The 20,051-nt window shown below is 40.9% G+C and overlaps 1 protein-coding gene across 3 annotated transcripts in view; it reads right to left on the bottom strand.

Moving 5' to 3' along the window:
* KCNMB2 (potassium calcium-activated channel subfamily M regulatory beta subunit 2) overlaps window positions 1-20,051 on the bottom strand; it is a 241,244-nt gene that overhangs the window by 47,994 nt on the left and 173,199 nt on the right. The window lies entirely within an intron of this gene.

Raw genomic sequence — 20,051 nt, 5'->3', positions numbered from 1 at the left:
ATCATGGAGAATGACACAGTGGCTTCTGATCCTCTTAAGATCTGAGACAAGTTTGGCTCTATGATGCAGGGAGCGAGCCTGGAACAAGTGAGGAGAGGGTCCTGACATAAGTGAGGCAGGCTTGGAGGCAAGTGCTTTCCATCTTTATTGGCATGTGACTCTCTCCTTTCCCCCTTATTGACTATGTGGCTATCAGTTGGGAATTAAGCATACCTTAGCTTGTTTCCTGATTTTTAAAAATAGACTTATTATTGGCACATGGAAGGAACTCCACCAGGTAGCTCTTTTAAATGGATTTATCTCAAAGCTTCAATTATGTCAAGGTCAAAAGATGACCCATTTCTTTTTTTCTGAGCATTCTCACCTTATATAAACTGATGCCTAAAACCAAAATAAAGCTCTTCTCAAACTCATGTTTGCCATATTGCTTTCAAAACATGTCAGTGAATGAAAATAAATACTGCAAACAAATTGTAGAGGGAAAAGACAGGCATTGTTTCTTTCAAGGAACAGAATTCTGTAAGAAACAAAAAGAAATGCAGCTGCAGTAGCCAAGGATAGCTGCCACTTGAGGACTTTTGGCTAGACTTGTCCCTCATGAATTGTGGGACCAGGAAGATTGCTTCAGATGCTGTGGTGTATTACAGATCTAGAGTTTACACAGCACAGGGACAGCAGGTTTATTGAGGGAAACTAGATGACAAACCAACCTAAGCTGGTGTTAGTGACATAAATATTTATGCGATATGGAATTCACCAAAAATATTCAATTACTATAAACACCTATTTACTGCTTAGTGATATGTTAAGCCCTTTGTCATCTGAGACTTGTAAGATCCTTAGAGGTCATTCTTTTCCCTTGTATCTGATGCTTCAATTCTTTGGAATGTTCTAAAGAAGGAGTTATTTGGCTATTGATTAAAAAACGCTACTGGTGAGGAATCTACCTCCCCTGGAGACAACCTCCCCCCATTGTTGGACAGTTCTATTTGTTGGAAAATGTTTCTATAATTTGAGCTGTAATCTGCCTTCCTAGAGTACCATATTGCTCCTGGTTCTGTGTCTGGATTGCTTTCCAGCTGTTTCAGTCAGCTGTAATATTCTGCCAATACTTCTTCACTATAAACTGAACATTATCTAACTGTTTATCACATTACATGATCTCAATTTCTTTTCTTATTTCCCGCCTTAGGCCATACTCCACTGGGTAATGCCTTTCCCAAAGTATCATGGGCAGAACAATACTAAAATTTATTATTTAATAGTGCTATATTTAAAAAATTAATTTAGTTGCCACAGAACCTTTATAAGATAGGTATTCTTATTATTCCTATCTTACTGATGAGGAAACAGAAGCAGAGAGACTTTAAATAGCCTGCCAAAAGTCACGGAGCTGATAAGGAGAGGACCAAGAAAATGAACCCTGGCTGCCTACACTCAAAATCTATACTCTTAAACACTGTACAATTGTATTTTTCTGAATATATTACTTCTAGTATCATTTGATTAGGCTGAGAATGGCAAAACTATTACCTCCTTCTGTGTATGTATCCTGAGATCACATTAACACTTTTGGCCATTATGACTGACTGATACAGACAGGGAATTAAATCAAGAGTCAGATCCTGAAATTCCACATCTGTCTTGCAGAGGCCATGCAGAAGTCCTTATCTGGAAGATGATGGAGTCCTATTTTGCATTTAATATGATGAATCATAGTGTTCATTTTTTATTTTGATATCCATCACACATTTTTGAGCATGGGGGCAAGCCACATGATCCTATTTACATATTGGAAACACTACTCTGAAGCTAGAATCGAGGATGAATTGGAGCGGGATGAAATGATAAGCAGGGAATTACATGATGATGAGGGCAATAATCCAAGCAAGACCCAAAAGGAAGTGGAGATGGTAAAGAACAAAGAGACCCAGGCAGTGTTTGGAAGGTGTGAGGTCGGAACTCAGTGACTGATTGGATTCAAGGGGGAAAAGGTGATGGGAGGAAGATTTAAGAAGGATTTTCAGGTTTCCCTTGAGGACTGTGTGGATGGTGGCATCATTTACCACAGTGGGGAATATAGTAAAGGGAGGGGTGCTCTGGGGCAGGGGCAGGGGGGATGGAGTTTGGGGGAGGGCAGGGATGGTCAGGAAGGATAAAGGAAATGTCAAGTGAAACACCCAGGAAAGGGCTGCAGGCGGTGGATGTGTGTAGGAACTCGGAAGGTCCAGCCGTGTACGATGTGCTGAAGTTTGACTTTTGTTCTCGTTCTTGGGAGCCCCAGAGGATAAAGTCCCTGCGCTGCCCTTGATGTCTTCCTATGTCAAAACTCAAGCAAAATGCTTCTGATTTTCTTTATTGCCTTGTCAGTTGTAAATGAATTTACATTTACATAAGGAATAATGTTTGACAAGAACCATATTCATCACTTCAAGATGGTCCCCAAATACTTGAACAGGGTGACCGTTTGGTATAAGTGGTATGTTTGAGGATAGTAAGTGATAATCTCTCAAGAAAATGAATTCCTATTTGTAAGAATTTGATATTTTTGTGTAAAAACACAGGAAGTTTACATCCCAGTAAAATAAGAGTTAAGAGTCTGTTTTGTCTAGAATACAAATGTTAGGTCATTTTTCCTTAGTTTCCTCTCTTAAAAAAGTATTCTCCTTGTTTTTATCTTTTAAACAATTTCTGTGAGTTTCTCATTCATTGATGCATTCAATTTATCCAATATTTGTTAGAAACATACTAGATCAGGTAGCATACTGCATGTGAAGGATTAATTCCTTTTATTTGGCCATTATCAGAAATATGGGAATTCTTAAAAGAAATCAAACACTTACGCACAATAGTGAACGTGGTGACTTGGCAACAAATATCGATTGGTGAACTGCTGGCCATTTTTAATAGCCTACTTATTCTTGTGGGAATCGAGTATGAATTCTTGCTCCAGAAAGTCAAAGATGAAACAGTCTGTGTCTCTGAACTTTGATGCATTTCTGGAGTCCGGCTGCAAATATTACAGAATATTCAGAAAGCAGTTCTGTCCCTGCATTTGTATGAGGATGATTCTGGGAGGCCTATTAGCCTCTGGAAGTTGAAATCTTTTGCTATCTTACGGAGGAGTTTCTATTTAAAATTAAGGTCAAAGAGACAAGGAAAATACTAAGGTGTTAGATAGAAGGAACACACATTTGACCTTCAAAACTGCCCTAGGTACGACATCTAAACTGTTGGGATCATTTTGAGCTATTGTCCCTATTGTCTGCTCTTCTTGGATATATTTTCAATAGGGAAGAGAAAGATGGCAAAGTTGTTCTAAGTTGGAATGGACAAAAGGAAGTTCTTGTACTTCTAGAAGTAGTTCTTGGCAAGCCTATTACATGTGTCTCCTTTCCAGTCCAGAACTGGGTCTTCTCAGTGTGTGCTTTCCTCAGTGTCTGTGGCACAGGTCTGGCCTCATGTACGCCTACCTCTCCTGGTATATAAATGAGAGCAGAGGACCCACTGAACCCCAGGTGTTCTCTTGCTCAACCCCATCGGATCTAATGCATTCCTCAAGACTGTGAGTAGGAAATAGGGCCCTTGGTTTTTGTAATGGACTGAATGTTTGTAATTCCTAACCCCCAAGACGATGATATTAGGAGGTGGGGCCTTTGAGAGATGATTAGTTCATAGGGTGGAGGCTTCGTGAATGGGATCACTGCCCATACAAAAGAGACCCCAGGGAGCTTCCTCGACCTTCTGCCATGTGAGAACACAGTGAAAAGATTGCCCATTTGTGAATAAGGAAGTGAATCTTCACCAGACATTGAACCTGCTGGCACCTTGATCTTGGACTTCCCAGGCTCCAGAACTGTGAGAAATAAATTTCTGTTGTTTATAAGCCACCCAGTCTGTGGTATTCTGTTATAGCTAGCAGATTGCTCGGTGGAAGACAGACATAGTAAGTACTCTGTAGGTCTCTTTCTTATCTTACTCATCTTTATTTCTTTTGCTCTGTGTCTTTCCAACATCCAGCCTGAAGAAAGGAGTAGCCCTGAGGGCTAGGATTGTAGCTGAAGCAGAAAACCCTGTCCTAAAAAAAACCCCTAAGTTAATATGTTTGAATAGGGGCATACTGAATATTTGCTCTGTGGCAGAAATGAAAAATGTAATGGCTTTCTGACTGTAAATGAGAACTGGCAAATGGGGAACCCCTTACTTCATGCAGGTCGGCAATCATTTCAGTAATGGAAGATGAGGTACCATAAACTTTCAGGAGACTGTGCCTGCTAAATTTCTAGAGTCCCAAAGGGGACATTGTTTTTTGAGTATTTAAAAACATTTTTTTAAAATTTATTTACTAATTTTGAAAGAGACAGAGACAGCACGAGTGGGGGAGGGGCAGGGAGGAGGAGGAGGAAGAGAGAGGATCCCATGCAGGCTCCATGCTACCAGCACAGAGCTGGGCACAGGGCTTGAACCCACAAAACCATGAGATCATGACCTGAGAAGAAACTGAGTTGGATATTTAACTGACTGAGTCACCCAGGCGCCCACCCCCCACAAAGGGGGACATTGATCTGGAGTATGGGTTAATGAGGAGAGTGAGGAGGAAGGGGCAATGAACATGCATATGTGGTCTTTTCTTAGATGAGGGCATTCTCATTACAGTCCAGTAAAATCATGTTATTTTTTCTTAAGTTTATTTATTTTGAGGGAGAGAGAACACACGCTTGCAAGCAGCAGAGGGTCAGACAGAGGGAGAGAGAGAGAGAATCCTAGCAGGCTTTGCTCTGCCAGCACAGAGCCCCATGCAGGGCTCCAACTCATAAACTGTGAGATCATGACCTGAGCCAAAATCAAAAGTCGGTTGCTTAACCAACTGAGCCACCCAGGTACCCCTGTAAAGATCACGTTCTGAGTGTAAGAGTGTCTTGTTTTGTTAAAAAGACATGTGTCTGAACAAAGGGGTAAAGCCTATTTGATTATTCTGGACTCAGATTAAAAAAGGGGAACGAGCTGGCCTGAGATTATTAAGCACATACTGCTATCAAGAAATAATCACCATGCAAATATGTAAAGGTCATATTGATTAGTAAGAAAGCAGTAAAAGAGGAGTAACTTGCCAGAGAATAATGAATAGGAAATAAAATGTGTTTGGCAAGTGTTAAGACTGGATATCAGGAATCTCTCTGCCTTGAGCAGAGGCAGCAGACAGAAGGGCCCTTCAGCCTTTTCTCTCTTCCCTATTCCCACATCACGGCAGTCAGGGCTTGTTGCTCTGGAGGCCTGCCTGACACTATAAGATGCCCTGGCCTACGCCGGGTCTCCCTTTGCGAATATGGAAGGGTTGTAATGGAAATCAGCAGCGAAAAGTAATGGATATCTTGTCCTTCTAAAAACGTCATCCGACCTCTGTCTTTGAAGTGATAGAGGCAAGTTGTATGGGTGCCACTGGTTTTGAGTTCTGAAGAAACCACCAAGGGGTGTTCAGGTGAGGCTAAATCCCTGATGGGCATAGGAGATGGTGAGCGAGGACCAAATTGAGCTAAGGTGGAGAGTGGTTGCTACCAGTTAGATAAGACACCTGACTATTCCTGCATGTTCTGGTTCCTTAAAACTCACCTCAAACAAATCACTTTTTCAACGTGTGTTTATTGAACACCATTCTATGCAAGGCATTGTTACCTACATAGGAAAATTTAGTAGGGAGTAAAACCGGTCCTCATAAAGCTACTAAATTAAACCATATGAAATTGAAGATATTTGGCCATTTTTGACCTGTGCAAATGGCCATTCCATACGGTTTAACCGAATGTATTCGAGTGGGGATAAGGAGATGAAAAATAAATGAGCCAGTACATGTATCATGTCCATTGGTGACGAGTGCCTGGGGGGCTGTCACACAGGGTAAGGAGGGCCTGATCATTTATATACATCAGTCAGGGAAGCCTCACTGATAAACTCATATTTTGGTGAAGCAGTAAGGGATTGAGCCAGTGGTATGGAGGTAAGAGATCTCACCTGCTGGCAGGAGAATATCAAGTGTAAAGATGCTGAGGTGATCATGTGCCTCTTGTTTTTGAAGAACAGCAAGGAGGCCAGGTGTGGCCCGAGCATTTGGGCGGTGATGGGATGGCAGGAGGTGAGTTAGAGAGTTAAGAGGCAGGCGGCTAGGTCTCTAAGGGGCTGGAGGCTAGGCCAGCACTTGGCTTTTGCTCAGGTGACATGGGGAGTCATTGCAGGACTTTGAGCATTGGAAGAGCATGATCAACGTAGATTTTCCTGGAATCGCTGTGCCTGGTGTGTTGAGAAGAGACTGCAGAGGGCAAGGGTTGAAGCACGGAGTCAGTTTTTGAGGTCATAGAAATAGTCAAGACCCGAGAGGAGGGATGTGTGGAGTGGTGTGGTAGCAGTGGGGGTCTTGAATACCTTGTGAAGGTAGAGCCTGACGGGACTTGCTGAGAGCTGAGTGTAGGCTGTGTGAGAAAAAGAGGAGGTGAGGGTGATTCTAAGATTCATATGCAGCTTTGCTCTTGTCAGGTGAACAGAGATAAATGATCAAGCAGACAGATAATTATCAGTTAATGAGTATGTATGCTCTTCAAATCTCCAACTAGATTTTGTGCAATTGTTTTTCCCAAGAGTAAGTATCTGTTGCTCTTACCCCATGTTTATAGGCATTTCTATTCATTCACTGGAAGAGCAATCCTAGTACCAGCAAACAGCACTGGGTGCTGCCTCTATCACTTAGCAAAGGCGTGAGGTATCTTTCCTGGAAGCCTCACACAACTCTGTTAGATGAGGTGAACAAAAAACCTCTGCGGAGCGGTGGCTGTGGTTAGATGAGATAATGCATGTAAAGTGTCTAGCAATGACTATTTTATATAAAGGCAGTGATAATAAAATATGTACGGACACCATTGAGGTGTTTGGCAGCCCTCTGCACTACTTTCACACATTTTGTGTTATTTTAACCTCTGGAGCTTTTATTTTATTTTATTTTTAAGTGTTTATTTTTGAGAGAGACAGTGTGAGTGGGGGAGGGGCAGAGAGCTAGGGGGACAGAGGATCCGAAGCGGGCTCTGTGCTGACAGCAGACAGCCCAATACGGGGCTGGAACTCAGGAACCATGAGCTCATGACCTGAGCCAAAGTCAGAAACTTAACTGACCGATGGGGCGCCTGGGTGGCTCAGTCGGTTAAGCGGCTGACTTTGGCTCAGGTCATGATCTCACGGTCTGTGAGTTCGAGCCCCGCGTCAGGCTCTGTGCTGACCGCTCAGAGCCTGGAGCCTGTTTCAGATTATGTGTCTCCCTCTCTCTGACCCTCTCCCGTTCATGCTCTGTCTCTCTCTGTCTCAAAAATAAATAAACGTTAAAACAAAACAAAACAAAAAACTGACCAAGCCACTCAGATGCCCCCTTCTGGAGCTTTTATACTGAGAACAATTTTTATGATGGTTTGTTTTTTTATGTTGGTAAAAAAGAATGGTTATTCTATCTCAACAACTTCACTGAAAATTTTGTGACACTTACACATTGATAAAAGTAAGTGAAAACCACGCTAGGCCCTGTCTGGCTCCTGGCCCTGCACAATGTTACCCTTGGTCTCTACCTTCTGGCTATACTGGCTTGAGGCAGTCCCTCTTGATCAGACTTGGGCACTCAGTATCAAGGTAACCCTGATGCTCCTGTCTTTTATTTTTCTAAGTCATTAAAACCAGATTTCTGCCTTGATTGCTATCCCCAAATTCCTATAGATATAACTTAAATATTATCCACTGACCCTGTCTGTGAATGTGGGACCTGCTTTCTTCTTGCGACAGCCTCTCTCAGAGCCTGGAGCTTAGTTGGTGAATAACTTCCTGGTGACCAGGACCCTATTACCAGGGTAACCATAGAATTTAGTGACCAAACTGGAAACCTTTGAGAGTGAAACACTGAGCTATTCATAACTATGCATGGACAACCCTATTTATAACATATAACCATATGTCTGGATTAGCATCCGACAGTCCAATTTTTGGCTATTGTTCCAGCATCCCACTGGTACTTTCTTTTACTGTTAAATTGTCTTGATTTGGACAGTAAATTGTATAACCCACCAACTGAGTTATAGAAACCTACTTGGAGCAGATGTTTTTCTGTTAAATGTTAACTTTATCAGAGACTGAATTCCTGGATCTGTTTCTAAATTATACTCCTGTCCATTTATATAATTTCCTTATTCTGGCATCAATAAAGTGTTGATTACTATAAACTTCATGGTGCATTTTAATATACGAGAGAACTAGTCCATCATTTTTTTTTCTACCAAAAACTTCTTGGCTATTCTTTAGTATTTAGTCTTCTAGATGAATTTTAGATATAGCTTGTCAAATTTTGTTTCAACAATCTTTTGATTTTGATTGGAATGACTCTGAATTTTGGACCAATTTGGAGGGAATCAACATTTTTACCAAATCAAGTCTTTCTGTACTTTCTGCCTTCCTGCCTGGACTTCTGAATATCATTGCTAACTGTGGATTTGCAATTCATATGAAGAGAACCTTTTGGGATACCCCACTGGCTGGATTTGTTGCCTGTCTCCACAGTTATTATGGATCTAATGCCTTGTACAAATGGCACCATCTATCGGGGTCTTCTGGTGGGTCAGACCCCACTTCTATCCCACCCCAGCATTTCGGCCTGACTGGTGTAAGAACTGGTCATGCACGAATAAACCATAAGACATGATAAAATGGACTTTCATTAAGCAGTACAAGCATTCTTACTCTCAGAGAACTTGGAAATGCATTTACATGATATATTACTGTGATGGGAATGTAATGGTCAAAAAAAATTAAATGGTTCTAATGAATTCAAGGTAAATTAGAGACCAGACATACAGGGGGTGAAAAATGAAATCGATGAGGTCAATTAAGGAAGGCACATTTGGAAAACTGGAGGAGTCTTTGCACTGCAGGTGGCAGGCTACTTTTCAACGTCATCCTGCGGGGCTGGTTAATGTTCACTGATCCTGTAAATGTAACTGTTTCTTCCTCGGGGGGAGGGAGCGGGTGGTGTTTGGGGGTTTGGTTTACTTTGGACATTAGACAGTGCCTCCGGGTAAGTTGGCTATTGCTGTCACATTGCTGTTCAATGTTCGTACATCACTGGGTGTCCTTCTCTTTCAGGCTTCACTTGTGCAAAATTAAGAGAAATGTGTGAAAATTAGAAACACAGAATTGATGAGTCTGGCTGAGTTTTTTATTTGCTCTGTGAGCTAGAGATGGGGCTCTTTGTTTATGCGGAGGGAATTACGACACAGGTCAGTGGGATAAAAGAGGGGAAAATGCAGATCTGCAGCCTGAGAGTAGATGCTCATTGTCTCCAGTAAAGGGAGGGCTCCTCTGGAGAAATGAAGTGGCAAGGCAGGGATCCTGAGAGCAGTGCCTCTTGACCTTTTAAAATTCATGCCTCCCGCAGTGCTTTTCATTCTGTTTTCTGACTAGTCTTGTGAGATACTGTGATTTATAATACGGAATACATATTTGGTCTTCTTCTGTTTCTGGCACAGAGCTCCTAAAACCCTTGGAATTTCCTAAGTAAGGAGAGCAATAAAGATGTCTTTTGTTATGTTAATGAGGCAATTTTTGGCAAGCACCTTTGGTTGGGGGCTGGTTACCAGAAAAATCGACCTTGTAGGTTAGAGGGTTGGAACTTTCCCACGCCCAACCCCTGGGGAGGAGGGTGGGGCTGGAGCTTCCATCAATCACCAATGGCCAAATGATTTAGTCAATCCTGCCTATGTAATGCAGCCTCCCTAAGACCCCAAAAGGATGAAGTTAGGACACACACAGAGATTTAGGGAGGGTGGTGTGCCTGAAGGGGGGCATGGAAGTTCTGAGCCCTTTCCCCACACCTCGCCCTATGCATCTCTTCCATATGGCTGTTTCTGAGTTATATCCTTTTGTAATAAACAGGTATGCTGGTAAGGAAAATGTTTCTCTGAGTTCTGTGTTTTAGCCACTCTCACAAGTTAATTGAACCCGAGGAGGGGGTTTGGGGACCTGATTTGTAGCCAGTAGGTCAAAAGCACACGTAACAACTTGGAACTTGTGACTGGCATGGTGGAGGCAGAGAACAGTCTTGTAAGAACTGATGCTGTCTCCAGGTAGATAGTATCACAATTGGATTGAGTTGTAGAATATCCTGCTGGTGTCTGATAAATGCTTGATATTGTGTAGGAATCACTTCCTACCCTCCCCACCACACATGCACGTGCATGCACACACACACACACACACACACACACACACAGAAATTGGGTCCAGGAACTCCAAAGATCTTTCTAGACAAAAACATTTTGTCAAGTGTTACTTTCTTTTTTTTTTTTTTTTTTTTAAATTTTTTTTCAACGTTTTTTATTTATTTTTGGGACAGAGAGAGACAGAGCATGAACGGGGGAGGGGCAGAGAGAGAGGGAGACACAGAATCGGAAACAGGCTCCAGGCTCCGAGCCATCAGCCCAGAGCCCGACGCGGGGCTCGAACTCACGGACCGCGAGATCGTGACCTGGCTGAAGTCGGACGCTTAACCGACTGCGCCACCCAGGCGCCCCTCAAGTGTTACTTTCAATAATGTATATTACAGAAAACAAACACACAAAAATACTGAATATACTTAAAAATCTACTTATATATTCCTTTTTCAATTTGAGGTCCCTGTTTTGAGTGCAGTATGTAGTCTTCAAGTTGGTTTGGAAACTTGATGGCTTTAAAATTCTTGAAGCTGCTGCAATTTGCAAGATGCAAACAATGGTGGCAAGTGTCCTGGGCTGGGATATGTGGATGATGTTGGTCTCGTGAAATGGGTGGAGAAGGAGAGCAAGTAGGATCAGGCAGAAGAAATTCTCAACCAAGACAACTCAGGGATTGGGGGAAACTGGCTTTGGGAGAGAGGCTGCTGCACCACTGGGGAGGCAGATGGCCCAGGCATCAAGGTTTGAGGTCCAGGGGAGAGCAGGTGCTAAGTAAAGAGTTGCGGAAAGAATCTTTGAATGAATTATTCTGGGGAAATCTGTACTTAAATTCCTACCTGCATGGAGTAGATAATGGAGAAAGATCATCCCTGGGAAAAGAGACCTGGCAAGAGCCAGCCAAATTGAATGTGGACACAGCAGCCCCTGGTGATGCAAAATCAGATCAAAGGAGAACGTGTCTGGACAAAAGTCCTGTCCAATGGATTGAGCCAATGTGGAGTGTATGTGCAGATGCGAAGCACTCCATCTCAGGGCTAAAGAGGCACAGACCTGCATACAGCTTCAGGTGTTGGGTTGGACATGACAGGTGGCTCTTGACTGACATTTTGTGGGTGAGGTGAAGTGAAGGTAGATGAGGCAACAGTGGTCATAACTAAGCACCTTATCGTAATCTGATCTAATCCCTAGTTTTAACATCTAATCCCTAGTTCTACTCACAGGGGTTGCAGATGGATGAAGGAGATGTTTTAAAGTACTGGTTCCCTGTACAAAACGTTCCTACCTTTGCATTTACTGAAGAGTTTTATGCAAATAATTACTTTTTAAGAGTTTGGTTTGTGTTTCTGTCTGCAACACATGAAGAGGCATGGCAGAAATAAAATAATAAAATATGAAAGTAATATAACAAAATTAAATAAGAAAATATGAAAATAAAACAATTCAAGATCACAATGCAGTTGTCACAAGGCAATGAAATGAATTGCCAAGTCACTTGCCTAAAAGATATTTTTCCTAGGAATCTGGAATAGGGAGGTATCTCCTTTTGTGAGGAGGTATGGGAAGATTTTATATATGAGGTGGGATTTGAGAGGAATTTTTATGTTTTCATAAGATTTGGAGAGGCAGAGAGGAATGGTGATGTGCAGAAGTAGATGTGGACAAAAAGAACTGCAGTAGGTATATGGTAGGGATGGTTTGTTGGAGACCAAAGCAAGTCTTAGATCGAGACTAAAGAAGGGAGAAGGGGACACAGGAAGGTCGAGCATAGAATAGAATATTTGGAGTAGGAAAGATAGGATAGTTTGTGTTTTACAATTGCCATCTTCTTAGCAGAAGTAGCAGAAAGGGCATTTAAGTAAGTGTGAGGGGAGCAGAGATAAGCTTGGGGGTATGATAAACAGGGGAAACGTCTAGAATGGCAATTTTTGAGAGGTTCTGGGGATTAGGGAACCGACAATGATTAATAGAAGCATTGCCTTGTACAAAACCAGAAAGGATACAGCCCCCCCCCCCCCACCCCATATGCACACACACAGGCAAACACACAGCTAAACAGATTCTAGCAGAGCTGATCTGGAAGCCTGACTGGCACATGCTGAAGAGGAAGTAGGTGGGTATTGTAGGAGGAGATTTGGTGACAGGTTGTGCAGAAGGCGAGCTAAATCATGTTTACTAAAGAAAATATCCTTGTCTTAGCTCCTCTCATGCTCCCTTTAGAAAAATGAAAAAAGGTGGGATAAGAAGTCAACAAGAAATGGGAGGTGGTTTTATTTTATAAAACAGAAAAGCAAGGCTGCGACAAGGCTCCTCTCTCCTGACCTTTTAAGGGATGGCTAGGGTAGCCGGCGGATGGCAGGCTTCTTTTTCTAGCACATAGTTACTAAAATGTGTGTGCAGTGCAAAAGCCACAACGGTGCCCTTTAGGAAAGAAAGAGTGGATTCCAGGAGTCCATGTCCACTTTCACACTCTGGGATGATTGTTTCTTTGGTGTCTACTTTACAAGAGGGCACAACCACCATTACCTGATTAGCAAAGTATGTTTGAGAGCAGGAGGCTAGGGTTTTAGTTGGATGTGCTCACGCTGTAATTTTGGCAGGATTCCTGTACTACGTTATTCATTTCAGACGTGAAAGAAGAGCAATAAAGATACTATTTCTTTTTCTTGCTGTTCTAAATTCAGTTCATTGTTCTCGTTGATGGGATTTCATAGGGTCACGCAAAGTATTACAGTTTACTTATACTCCTTCAGTTGTCTGAGTTAAATAACTGTTTAAACACCCCCTTGCTTCTGCTTCCATTTTATCCTGTGACTATTACAATGCTCTGGGCCAGGAGAGAGATTTTGTTGTTTTTTTCGTTTTTTGGGGTAAAGTTTAGTTTTAATATATGCGTATTATTCTGGGTAATCAAACCCAGACAAGCTCCCTGTGTTCACATCAGGCTTATGATAGTCTGCATTGGGTGACAGTGCTCAGAATCGTTACGGGCTCCTGGGTGGCTCAGTCAGTTGGGTGTCTGACTTTCGATTTTGGCTCAGGTCATGATCTCATGGTTCATGGGATCGAGCCCCGCTGTCGGTGCAGAGCCTGCTTGGGATTCTCTCTCTCCCTCTCTCTCTCTCTCTGCCCCTCCCCCACTTGCGTGTGTTCTCTCTCTCTCTCTCTCTCTCTCTCTCTCACACACACACACACACACACACACACACACTAAATTAGTAAACTAAAAAAAAAAATGCCCTGAATTCTTAGTTGTTCTGATTCTTCAATCCTTGACTCCCCCAGGAAGTAATATGTTGTAATGGTAGGGTATTAAGGATATCTACTTTTTGGGTGACAATTTATGAAAAATCAGTTTATAATTTATTCATGCTTCTTGTTATAATGAGTGTATTTACACAAAGATCAAAATATTCAAAAGCATTTGCTTTTAACAAATGGGCGTTAGATTTTATGTTTGACAAAATGACAAATAGTGTGATGGAAAGAACACTGGACTATGAATCAAATAATGGGCATTTAATTCTGGATCCTTTATTTACTGTCTAACCTTGATCACTTAATTTCCCTGAGCCTTGGTTTCCTTTTCTATAAAATAAACCTAATCATGACTTGTGTTCTATAGTGGTTTCCTAGTTTAAAATGAGTTTGATATATGTCACTCTATTGAAAAGTGACAATAACTTAATAAAAATAAAAGTAACAATAACTTTGTGAGTGTTGACTTAGTTACTATGAGTCCCGTGTTTCAGATGAAGAAACTGAGGCACTATGGGGTTTTTGAACCCATCATGCCACTAGAAAATGGCAGAGGTACAACATGACCCACTGTTTTCTACTTCCAAATCAAAGATTTGTTTCACCAGCCCACAGTGGTGTTTTTGGCTTGATTCCTTTACAAGAAATTGCTGAGGATCAAAAGATACCATCTAATCTCCCTCTCCACCTCAGCCACTAACTCATCCTACATTTTATCATCACCAGTAAGTACCATTTCAGGAATCTTGATTTTGAGCATCCTACTCCCTGGTCAACAACCCTGTTTCAAAGCTTATTGATTCCAAGATTTTCTCTGGTACATTTTTTTTTTTATCTTATTGGGTCCCCCAACCCAATGCCACTGCCTCTTCTCATTATCCATCAACGTGTCACCTCCTCTTTTTACTTCTGTATTATCTAAATGTATTTCATGGTCTTTCACTATAACCCTCCCTTGCAGACACCCTTAGTTCCTTTGCCTCACTTTTCTGTCATTGTTTTTGGTGGACTAAACCCCAACCTTGGGTAAAAATAACTATCCATCTTCACTGTTCCTGCACAGTGGCAGCCAAACTTTGCTGAAGAAAATCACAAAGCCTGACTTACTGGTTTTACATTAAATAATGACTGTAAATTTCAAATGGCATTCAGCCATTGCCTACAGTTCTCTAGTGAGTTCCATCTCTCTCTCTGAAACAATTCATATGTTCACCTTTCCTGTCAAACATCTCACAGTTTCCAATTCCCTAACTGATGACCTTGCCTCTTCTACCATAGACCTGTGTGGTAGTCCCCCCCAGTTTTGTGGGGGGATACATTACTGGACCCACAGTAGATGCCTGAAACCATGGGTAGTGCTGAACCCTAGATATACGAGGATTTTTCCTCTATGGGCATACCTCGGAGATATCGTGAGTCTGGTTCCAGACTGCCACCGTAAAGAGAGCATCACGATAAAATGAGTCATATTTTGGTTTCCCAATGCACATACAAGTTATGTTTATACTATACTGTAGTCTATTAAGTGTGCAATAGCATCATGTTTTTTAAAAAATGTAAATACCTTAAATTTAAAAATACTTTATTGCTGGGGCACCTAAGCAGCTCATTAGGTTAAGTGTCTGACTCTTGATTTCAGCTCAGGTCATGATTTCACGGTTTGTGAGTTTGAGCCCTTAGGGATTCTATCTCTCTCTGCCCCTCCCCTGCTTGTGCTCTCCCTCTCCCTCTCAAAATAAATAAATAAACTCAAAAAAATTTATTGCTGAAGAATGCTAACCATCATCTGAGCTTTCAGTGAGTCATAATCCCTGATCACAGATCACCATAAGAAATATAATAATGAAAAAATTTGAAATATTGTGAGGGTTACCATAATGTGACACAGAGACACAAAGTGAGCAAATGCTATTGGAAAAATAGTGCCTATAGATTTTCTCATTGCAGGGTTGCCATAAACATTCAATTTGTAAAAAAAAAAAAAAAAAAAAAAAGCATATTGTGAAGTGTAATAAAATGAGGTATACCTGTACATACATGCCTATAATAAAGTTTAATTTATAAATTATGGACAATAAGAGATTAACAATAAAAATCAACAAAATAGGACAATTGTAACAATTGTAACAAAATGCTGTAATAAAAGAATGTGGTCTCTCAAAATATCTTCTTATATTATATGCATTCTTCTTGTGATGATGTAAGATGATGCCTATGTGATAAGAAGAAGTGAGGTGAATGGCATAGATGTTGAGACATAGGGTTAGGCTACTATTGACCTTCTGACTATATGTCAGCAGAATCATTTGCCTCTGGACTATGGTGGACCATGGGTGACTGAAACTGTGGAAAGAATACTGTGTGGATGGGGCAGGGGTGACTACTGCACATCTGCTGGCATCTTTTCTCACCTTTCCTGTTTTTCCTCATGGGATTCCCACCCCATGCGCTCAGCCAAGATCTTTCCCTTTATTCTCAACTCAGGATCCTATTGTCTCCTATTTCTGCAAAGTTTTCTCTCCTTCCGTTGTTCTCCACCTCTCTTCCTTTTTATTGCTTTTGTGATTACAATCACTCTAATTAGCAGGATTCTAGAATATTCCATATGAAAAAAAAATTCCTCAATCTCGCACCTCCCATTCATTACCTCCTTGTTTTTCTGCTTATCTCTACAGCAAAACTTTTCAAATGAGTTGAATATACCTATTGTCTTCTCTTCCTCATTCTCCATTCAGTCTTCATATATTCCATTAGGATGTGAATCTCCAACTCTCACTAAAACCTCTTTTCAAGGTCAGCAATGATTTCTAAGTGCCAGAACCAATGTACAGGTCTTTAAATTTACCTGAACTCTTAACAGCATTCAATATAGTTGGCTACTTATTTCCTGAGCAACACTTCTCTTGTGGATTCCATAACACCACACTGTTTTGGTTTTCTTTTCTGTTTCTTCTCAGTCTCCTTGGGTGGCTTGTTGGTCTCTGCCTGTTCTCCAAATGTTGAAGTGACTCTCTTCTTTATCTATGCTTCTTAGATGGCCTCATCCAGTTCCATGGCTTTAAATACCATCTATAGCTAACTGATTCCCAAATTTATATCTCCAGACTTATCTCCTGCATTCCTGACTCCAGTTCCTCAAGTCAAAAATTTAAAAATAACTTTTGATTGCTTTCTTTACTTCACCATACTTTCCCACATCCAGATAATCTCCATACTCTGTATGGAATACTCCACAATCTAATTTATCTCTCAAACCAGTTTTCTTTTCTTTGTTACTGCTATTACAACCCTGGTTTAAGCTATCAACATTTCTTCTACCTGCACCTCAGTAGTAGCCTCATTTCTGATGTCTCTGCTTCCTTTTTTACCCTTATTGTCTACACCTTACAGCAGTTAGAGAGGTATTTTAAAAGGGGAAATTAGAGTGGGCCTTTCCTTGCTCTAAATCTGCTAATGGATTTCCATTGCTCTTGATATTTGAACTCTTGATGGGCCCTATGTAGCCTCGCTGACATTATTATGTCCTGTTATTCTTCTTCATCTGGCCACACTGGACATGATGTCTCCTCGGAGCCTTTGGACATACTGTTCTGTCTTCCTAGAATGCTTTGCTCCTACCTCTTGGCTTGGCTGTATATCCTTCTGATCTTTTTGTTTACAGCTCAAGATCATGTCTCCAGAGATGCTTTGAATCACCACTCTTTCTGAGAGTCCCACTTGCTTTTCTTCTTTTTCCTAATTACTTTCTACCATTAAAATTTTTTCTTTATGGGGCGCCTGGGTGACTCAGTTGGTTAAGTGTCCGACTTCAGCTTAGGTCATGATCTCATGGTTCGTTGGTTCGAGACTCATGTCAGGCTCTGTGCTGACAGCTCAGAGTCTGGAGTCTGCTTCAGATTCTGTGTCTCCCTCCTCTGCTCATGCTCTGTCTCTCTCTTTCTCTCTCTCTCTTTCAAAAATAAATTACATTAAAAAAATTTTTTTTCTTTGTAATCCTTCTCACAACTGAAATTACTTTGTGTATTTGTTTATTTATTTGCTGTGTTTCTCTCTCAACCAGTGGGCCCATGCATGACATTAGCAATCTTGTTTATATTTTTTATAGCTTTTCTCCAGTGCTTGGTATGTTTCCCATCACCTAGGAGGTGAGAATATTTGTTGAATGAATGCATATGCATAAGGGATGTGAAACTGTTCATTGTGCTATACTGGTGTAACACATTCTATTTTTCACAGATTACTTTAGTAGATCAGTAACACAAGTGGTCTGTATTGGGCACTAAAAGGTAAAATCATAAGCCATATTGGCTGTATTTGCCATGCAACAGCTCTCTTTCCCATATGGAGAGCTATTTTTTGTTTTGCAAAATCAAAACTGGACTAATAGGATATGGATAGACTGTAAGGAAATGTTGACTCAGGTAAATAATACCTGTTAAGAAAAGTTTGTGGCAAAATGGCATTGCATAAGATGAGTACAATTGTATTTCTTCTATGTTTTAAACAACCCGACCTTAAACTTCTATTGCTTATTCTGGATGAAGGCCTGAGCAGAATATACAGTAGTATTCAGGCATCACAGGAAATAGTCTTACAACACTGATATTATAGAGGCAAGGGATGGGAATCAAGAGTATCACTCACCACGATCCGTTCCTAGCTTCTTTGTCCAAGCTTGAAGGTTTTCTTTAAAAGTAAGTTAAAGCTCATTCTGACTGAGAGTTAATGCAGACCCAGAGAAACTGTCCGTTATCTCATCTTAGTAATTAGAAGTATGCCACCTTGAAGGTCTCACACCTTCCCATTTGCACTGAATTTAAGGTTAAAGAAATCGTCCAATATCTTGTGTCAAGGCTCTAAAACCCAGAATTTCAACTGGTACACATCCTTGCTAGTAAGTCAAGTTATTGGATGGTATGTTGATCAGAAAATGGCATAAGTAGTAAAAAAGTAAACTCTAAGTATCTTCTTATAAAGATCCTTTCCTTTCATGGCCAATATTTGCTTCTTTTTCCACTTGATGCTTATCTCTAAGGAATTGTTTTGTTTATAAACATTTGTCTTAGAAATCCTATTTGTTATTTAAATCAACATAGTACCCATTTCAAAGCCCTAGCTCCCTATAGGAGTTGTTTAGCTCTTGGATACTTTTCTGCCAATGTCTTTGTTTCTCTTTTTTCCTTAAGTTTACTTCTTTCTTATAGAAGAAAATTTAGCAAATGCTGATAGGTACAAAGAAAAGCAAAGGAGGAAAGGAAAATTACCACCCAGAATCAACTGTGGTTAAATTTTGAAATATGGTACTTTAGGCATGAGGCTAATTTTGAGGAGTCCTATCTTTGACAACAGAGTTGGGTGAAACTTGGAAGAAGGTTGTGTTTTAGCTGAACATGAATAAATTTTTGAAATAGTTTGAGCAAATTCAAAAATAGCACAGCAATACCATTGACATTTTGTTTTACTTGCTTGATATAAAAAGGTGGCGGTGATCCAACTGGGGTTAAGGTTTTTGACTTTTTGTTATTTTTTTTAATATGAAATTTATTGTCAAATTGGTTTCCATAAAACACCCAGTGCTCATCCCAACAGGTGCCCTCCTCAATACCCATCACCACCCCCCCCCTCCCACCTCCCATCAACCCTCAGTTTGTTCTCAGTTTTTAAGAGTCTCTTATGTTTTGGCTCCCTCCCTCTCTAACCTTTTTTTTTTCTTTCTTTCCCCTCCCCCATGGTCTTCTGTTAAGTTTCTCAGGATCCACATAAGAGTGAAATATATACACAATGGAATACTACTTGGCAATGAGAAAGAATGAAATATGGCCTTTTGTAGCAACGTGGATGGACCTGGAGAGTGTTATGCTAAGTGAAATAAGTCATACAGAGAATGACTTTTTGTTATTAAAATGATCTCAACCAAAAAAATATTTCAAGATACTAATAGGTATTTTCCCATTCCACGTTAAGCTTAAATTTTTTTTTAACATTTATTTATTTTTGAGAGAAGAGAGAGACAGAGCATGAGTGGGGGAGGAGCAGAGACAGGGAGACACAGAATCTGAAGCAGGCTCCAGACTCCGAGAGGTCAGCACAGAGCCCGATGCAGGGCTCAAATTCATAAACCGCGAGATCATGACCTGAGCCGAAGTCAGATGTCATTCCACATTAAGCTTTAAATAAAAATTCAAACATTATAACTTTTAGAGTTTCCAAACCTGAAAAGATGATGGTATTTCCTACCCCTAATAATATATGATGGAGAAAAAAAATAAGGCTAAACTGCAAAATAAGTATGAGAAGGTTCACAATATGACATCTGTCATGTCTATTTTGAAACCTTTTTATTTTTTAAACATCAGGTTCTTTCATGGAGCATTTATTGGGAGCCCCTGCTTTGCAGGTGCCCAGGCCCGTCCCCTGTCCTTGCCGCCCCAGATGGAGGAGGTGCTGACATTGCCCGCCACAGCAGTGGTGCTCTCTGAGCTGTCGGTCATGCTTCCCTTCCTCTGCTGATGGCGTTAGCATCTCTGGGATGCAGGGGGAGCCTAATGTGTGCCAGCCAGAATAGGG

This window comes from Neofelis nebulosa, chromosome 5, assembly GCF_028018385.1.
Source record: "Neofelis nebulosa isolate mNeoNeb1 chromosome 5, mNeoNeb1.pri, whole genome shotgun sequence".
In the NCBI taxonomy this organism is placed as follows: Eukaryota; Metazoa; Chordata; class Mammalia; order Carnivora; family Felidae; genus Neofelis; species Neofelis nebulosa.
Note: the sequence above shows the minus strand (reverse complement) of the source record. Positions and strands in the feature narration are given on the sequence as shown.